Source organism: Alligator sinensis, unplaced genomic scaffold (genome assembly GCF_000455745.1).
Source record: "Alligator sinensis unplaced genomic scaffold, ASM45574v1 scaffold1204_1, whole genome shotgun sequence".
In the NCBI taxonomy this organism is placed as follows: Eukaryota; Metazoa; Chordata; order Crocodylia; family Alligatoridae; genus Alligator; species Alligator sinensis.
The window spans coordinates 283,557-289,966 of record NW_005842412.1 but is presented as its reverse complement, the minus strand read 5'-3'; the positions used below and the strand labels follow the sequence as shown (position 1 = coordinate 289,966).

The 6,410-nt window shown below is 44.3% G+C and overlaps 1 protein-coding gene across 2 annotated transcripts in view; it reads right to left on the bottom strand.

Moving 5' to 3' along the window:
- DYM (dymeclin) overlaps positions 1-5,205 on the bottom strand; it is a 373,790-nt gene extending 368,585 nt beyond the window's left edge. For both annotated transcript variants that reach the window (XM_006030025.2, XM_025211554.1), the window contains exon 1: positions 5,062-5,205. The gene's annotated coding sequence lies outside the window, so the exon portion shown is untranslated. The remainder of the gene's footprint in view (positions 1-5,061) is intronic.
- Between the last annotated feature and the right edge of the window lie 1,205 nt (positions 5,206-6,410).

Genomic DNA, 6,410 nt, shown 5'->3' with positions numbered 1-6,410 from the left:
CTTGCCCCGCTTGCTTCTTGTTGGGATTGTCACCCCTTGGGCCCTGAGTATCGTCTCCTTAAGGAACGACCACTCATCTTGGGCACTGAGCTCCCCTGCCCTCGAGAACCCCAGCGCCTCTCTCACCAATCTCCTCAACTCATTGAAGCTGGCCCTCTTGAAGTCTACGGCTACTGCCTTGCTGCACGCCCTTGTCACCCTGCACTGGATGATGAATTCCAGCAAGTGATGATCACTGTCACCCAGGTGGTCAAGAACCTGGAGCCCCCTTACCAGATCATCGCCTGTGGCCAGGACCAGGTCCAACAGGGCATTTCCTCTGGTGGGACTGTGCACCTCCTGGGTTAAGTGAAGGTCCTGTATCTCGGCCAGGAACCTCCTGAAATGGTCCGACCTGGCTGACTGTTCCTCCCAACAGATGTCCAGGTAATTTAGATCACCCATGACAACTACATCCCTTGCCTTAAGTGCCTCTGCAAGCTGGCCCGAAAATTCCCAGTCCAGCTCCTCCCCTTGGCTGGGAGGTCTGTAGTAGACCCCCACCGTTAAATCCCTCTCCCCATGACCCCCGTGTATCTTGACCCAGAGCACTTCAGCTTGCCCCTCCTCCAACCCCATTTTGCTGGCAGAGGATGTGTATTGCTCTTTGACAGAGTGCCACACCCCCTCCCTTCCTTCCTTCTCTATCCCGCCTGTAGAGCCTGTAGCCCCTAATGCTAACTGCCCAGTTGTGGGATGAATCCCACCACATTTCTGTAATCCCTACTATGTCTGGGTTTGAACTGGCTATTCTGAGGGTGAGTTCCTGCTGTTTGCAAAGCTAAATTTTCTAAGAACTACTGAGAAGCAGAATTTTCAAAATCTTCCTACAAGAGTGCTGTTTGAGTAGTAGAAAGCCAAAAAAATTGAGCAGGAAAGAGGCAGGCCACAACATGTGTATTGGTAGCATCTCTACTGGAGCAATTTGTTCAAGCAGCCTTTCTCCTATTATACTTGGTTTAACCTTAACTCCGCCAAATTATGTAAAAATCCAGAAAATAGATGCCAAACTAACTGAACCCATGTGACTAAGTTATGCAGGCAGAAACTAAGCTATTTCCCCAATGCTATCTTAGTAACACACTATAGTCTACACTGACAGGTGTGTGCTGAGCAAGAAGCAGAGAAGCCCCAAATGAGAAAAGTGACTATGAACAATATTCAGAAAACAGGAAATATTTAAAAACTCTTCAGAATAAGTAGGGCAGCAGGATAAACAAGAGAACCATCTGGAAGTTATCGTAAAGAAATATACAGGAAACCCTGCTGCTGTTAAATACTGAACTGAGATCAGCTTGTTTCATATATGCTTCCAGTCTTGTTCACAACATGACTAAAACTGGTGACCTCAGGCAACTTGTTTTAGTTAAATTGTTCAACTCGAATAAACAGCTGGGTCCAATGGACATTGAAAGCAAAAAAAAATCTCCCACCCTTTCCCCACAAGGGGCGGGGAGGGTGAGGAAGAAGGGCACTAAGAGTGAAAGAAGGGGGAAATGAAGGGATCCTGATGCGTTTGATCTCACTAAGTACTGTGAGCTAAAAAAGCTCCTTTGTAACTCTACCATCCAAAGAGTTACATTATAGCAGTTAGGGTCATAGGAAAGTGGGGCTGGAAAGGACCTCACAAGGTCATCTAGTTCAGCTCCCTGCTCAAGGTAGGAGCATCTCTGACTAACCCATCCCATCCCTTGACAAAGACAGACCGGGACTTGAGGTTTGGACAACAAATGTATTCAAAGCAGCCTATGCTACCGAATACATACTATTAGTTTGATAAACTACAATTAGAAATTTGACTCTATGCAGGTTCTTATTATTGTGGTAGCGGAGAACCTTCCACTAGCGCTTCAAATGACATGATTAACATCTGTCATGCATGGTTTGTCTTCTCTCTCCTCTTGGGGGGAAGGCAGGAATGGCAGGGGAGATGTGTGTGCAATATAACATTTTATAGCTTATTTTTACAGCTGAGGGGAAAGGATAAGGCTTACTGAAAAGATTAATTATATGTGCACTGTACTATTTTACATCTCTTGAAAAAGCCTTTGGTGGTGAGAAAATGGAAACCACTACCTTGCTTCTGGTGAGAAGGGAGATGGTACTCCCTTATGAGGGACTGACTTGGGTAAACTTCACCTGCATTCCTATACCTCAAAGAGACTAGACAGGTGGAGAGAGTAGTGAATTGCTCGTAGTCAGACTCATTCACAAAAACAAGTCTCCAACTAACAAGAAATGCACATTCCACTACACATTCCAAGGGCATTGGAGGTTTGTCAATTTGTCATTGCCTCCAGTTCCCTGCGATTCATTACTTAAGCAATACTTAAGGTTTGAGAGTTTTAAAATGCTCACAAACATATAGGTTTTTATGCCAGAAAAGAGCATTACCAGGTAGCCTTGCAGGCCATATAATTTTACTGAGTAACTACTTCATCAAACACAGTGATTTTTAGCCAGGGTGTACCACATGATCTTTTGAAGGGTGCCAAGAGATGTGAGAAAATAAATCACATGTGGAGAAATAAGCAGATATGTATAGACTCAGACTCATTCCTGCCTGGCCTCCCTGCAAAGTGGTAAGCATTATTTTTTTAAATGGGGTGCTGCTCATTTCACAAAAGTAATGGAGGGGTGCCTCAAGTCCAAAAAGGCTGAGAACCACCAATCAAGCACATGAACTTCTTGCTGAGCTGCTATGGCATGTCTTTTAGAAATATACCCAGTATTAGAAAACTAAGAAGAAAAAGGCATGAATTATTTCTCATCTGAACCAAGTGTCACACTTGTGGACCAAATCAGTTAAAACCAACAAGAAAATACTGCTGAAGTCTTATCCAGGACCATTACAGTTCAGTTAGTCAAACAACATTCCAGTGCAATAGAAGGAGATGACATTGGATGGAAGTCCATATACATTCTACACGTGCGCATGGACACGATAAGCCTGCTCCACACAGTAGTGGCAGAATGCCAACCATCACAAGGGGAGTAGATTAGAGCCTGCAAAGAGTGTGCGTCACCACACAAATAGTGAAGATCTGGATATTTGTCTGCTCTTCGGATTTGGTAGATTTTTATCTGAAAGATTTTTTGCTCTTACCACTGAGGCTTATGTTTGAAGAACATTGTGGGCAGTGTTAAAAGAAAAAGAACAAATCTGGAACTTCTAGAGGACAAACTCAGGGAAATGTGGATTCTAAGGACACACACACACACACACATATACATACACAACCCACCTACCCACCTAAAACCTACCCACCTAGAACAAGAGCTGACTTTACCATTTTGAAATACCATACACCCACTCACACATCAGTGTTAATGTCTCTTTACTGTATATTTCTAGTCAGTAGCTGAGAAAGTCATCACTATGAACTATACATTTTATACAACACTATACATTTATCTGAAATCTATTAGAATTAATATTGTTAGAAACGTTCCTTAGCATCAGAGCATTTGGTTACGACCGGAAGAAAAATCCCAGAGCAATTTTGTCCATCTGTTTCTACGTCTACTAAACACACGTACCTAGAAGTCAATTATATAACATAACTCATCAGTATCTAAATTGTAATTAAGCTTAAAATTGGCAGTGTGGTACATTGCTAGTGCTGCCAAACCATGAACTATCTCTGCAGATAAACATACAGTCAGCAGCAAACTCTTCATGGAACAGGTGCCCTTTAATTCAAAAGAGATAAGTATACGTATTTCAATTTGCAGAGAACCTGACTAATGGGCACAATGTCCTTTTTACAAAGGAAATCTCAACCACAGCATTCACAGTGCCTTTTAAGTATGGGAAAGATTCTTGGGTGTTCCTTCGTTTTTGAAAACTGACAACCTTTTGGTGTAGCGCAACTGTTACGCAATTATCTTGGTGTCTATGCTAGAGCCACAAGTGAATGTTATGCAGCCTCTAAAAGAGCTGGATATCACTAATTGAACTGCTCTACACACCTAGACATCCATATCCTATACAGAACTGTATATCACAAACAGAAGTAGGCCAATTTGAGTTTTTATTTACATTACACTTAAATTAACTTGCATTATACCTCATCTATGTCTTCTGAATCAGTTGTTCCCAACACCTGCTCTAACTGGAAATAAATTGCCTAGCAGTTTAATTACTGCAAGATTTCCCTATTTTGAATAGTAACATTTTGAAAAATAACCACAACAGACTATCAGACTATCTACTAACCGTAACAGACTATCAGTCACTAAATATCAAGAATCTAAAGAGAAAAAAAAAAATCAGACATTATAGCAAGGACAATAACATACCATTTAAACCAAACAGAAATATAAAACTTTCCTGATGCCTCAAAATTAATTTGCAAGCCTCTCTCTTGTTCATCAGCATATTAACATGGAGAGATTTTGCAAATATGTAAAGATTTTACTGCTATGCACAATTACTACTAGTGGGCAACTACACACGTGCCAGATGTCTGCTGTGACACGTGCTAGTTAGCAGGCTTAATTTTGCTGGAGTGTATTAATTAACACACTCCAGAAGCCTCTGCGACATCTATTCAGCATCCCCACACTCCAAAATAGCTTTAGTTCAAGTGCCCCCACCACCACTTTGAAGCGCAGGATGCTGAATACACATGATGCTGAAGGTGCTTTAATGAGAGTAGCTCTTGGAGCTGTTCTAATTGAAGCGTCCCCTCCTCCACCCCAGAGCACATGCATAGATGCTCATTTTGCCTACCAAAGCATTTTAACTTCAGCAATTTCCTCTACTACATTAAATCGTGATATGCTGAGCATCAACTACTGGGTAAATAAAACACATTAACTAGCCCAACAGCCTCAGTCAAACATGTCAGGACTAAACCGAAAGTTTCCACAGATATTTGCTTTTCTCCCCACCCTTGGAAAACAAAATCAAGATGAGACAGCAAGTTTCTCCAACTTCCAGCCCCAGATCTACAGGGGGGAGAGAGGGAAACAGACTAACGCATTACTGAGTGATTGCGACGAACGGTTTCCACATACCTAAGGCTACTCCTGTGCTCCCCACACCGACTGGAAGCAGCACGCAGCCTCTGGACAAAAAGGAGCGTGCACCCTCAAGTCTCTGCTCAAGTCGACTCCAACCGACCACGATTTTGAAATAAGTTGAAGAAAAAGAGTTCCTCAAGACCTAAAATACAACAAAGGTTTTAAGATACTTGAAGAGAAGTGGTGGGGGAAAGAAACCTAACTGGTATTAGGACAAGGCAGTAACTTCACAAAAGGAATTACATTACACCCTTGCCTATTCAAGCAATGCACTGGATTTGATGACCCAGGAAGTTTCTTCTAGCCCTCTGTTCCTAAAACACGCACTGGCCCAGGAAATATTGAACAACCTGCTTATACCTGCAAATACTTGAGGGGATTAGTGTCACAGCTTACATCTAGCACGTTTTCCCATCCTACTTGCAGTAAAAGAAACTGGGAAGTCACATCAAAACCTCACTCTACTTGACACAGCAAGTAAATCTGAGAAAGAAAACACGCTTGCTCTTGGCCTGAAGAACTTCCGTCCGAGATAAGATATAAAGTATGATATCCTTCATTAAAAAAGATGTCTTGAAATTTAACAGGCCTCTACACTCCCATGAATCAGGAACACCAACTAGGTACAGAAACTAGTAAGTGACAGACACTAGGAAATGCAAGTGACAATTACTCGTTTGTTTTGTAATTACAGAGCATAGTAAGGGCCTTGGCTGTGCCAAATACGCAAAAACTGCTGGTCACACTATTGCAATTAGACACAGCTGTCTCGAGGGACAGTGAATAAATACACACGCCTCTCGTACAGATCCTGCTCTCGACTCAGCCCACGGGGAGACAGCAGCGAGACTCGGGGGATGTTTCCAAGCAGCTATTCTCCTGGCGCCTTGCGGCAACCAGCCTGCGAACCCCGCCAGCAAACCAAAACCCGCAACCGGCGCAGACGAGCGCAGCAGTAACCACTCCCGGACGCCGCGATCGCCCTTCCTTGGCGGTTCGGTTTCCTCGGGGCGGCTTCTTTTAAAAGAAAACACCGCCGGGGCAGCATGTTTGATCCCCGCTTGGGGAGCTCTCCGCCTTCGCAGTGCTGAGCCAATATGGCAGCCCCGGGTGGGCGCGATGAAGGCGCATTTCCACATTTCCCCAAGTCGGGGCGCCACGTGGGCGGGTGGGCGCATGGCCACGGGGGCCTGACACCGCGTCCCGCCGGCTTGACACCCAGTGAGGACAAGGGGCCATTCCCCTGGGGGCCAAGGCCAAGGCCAATTGCAGCGCTGGGGACCCCCCCACCTGGCAGCCCCAGCCCGAGCTCCTCCTCCTGGGCGCGGGGAGCGGCCGTTGGG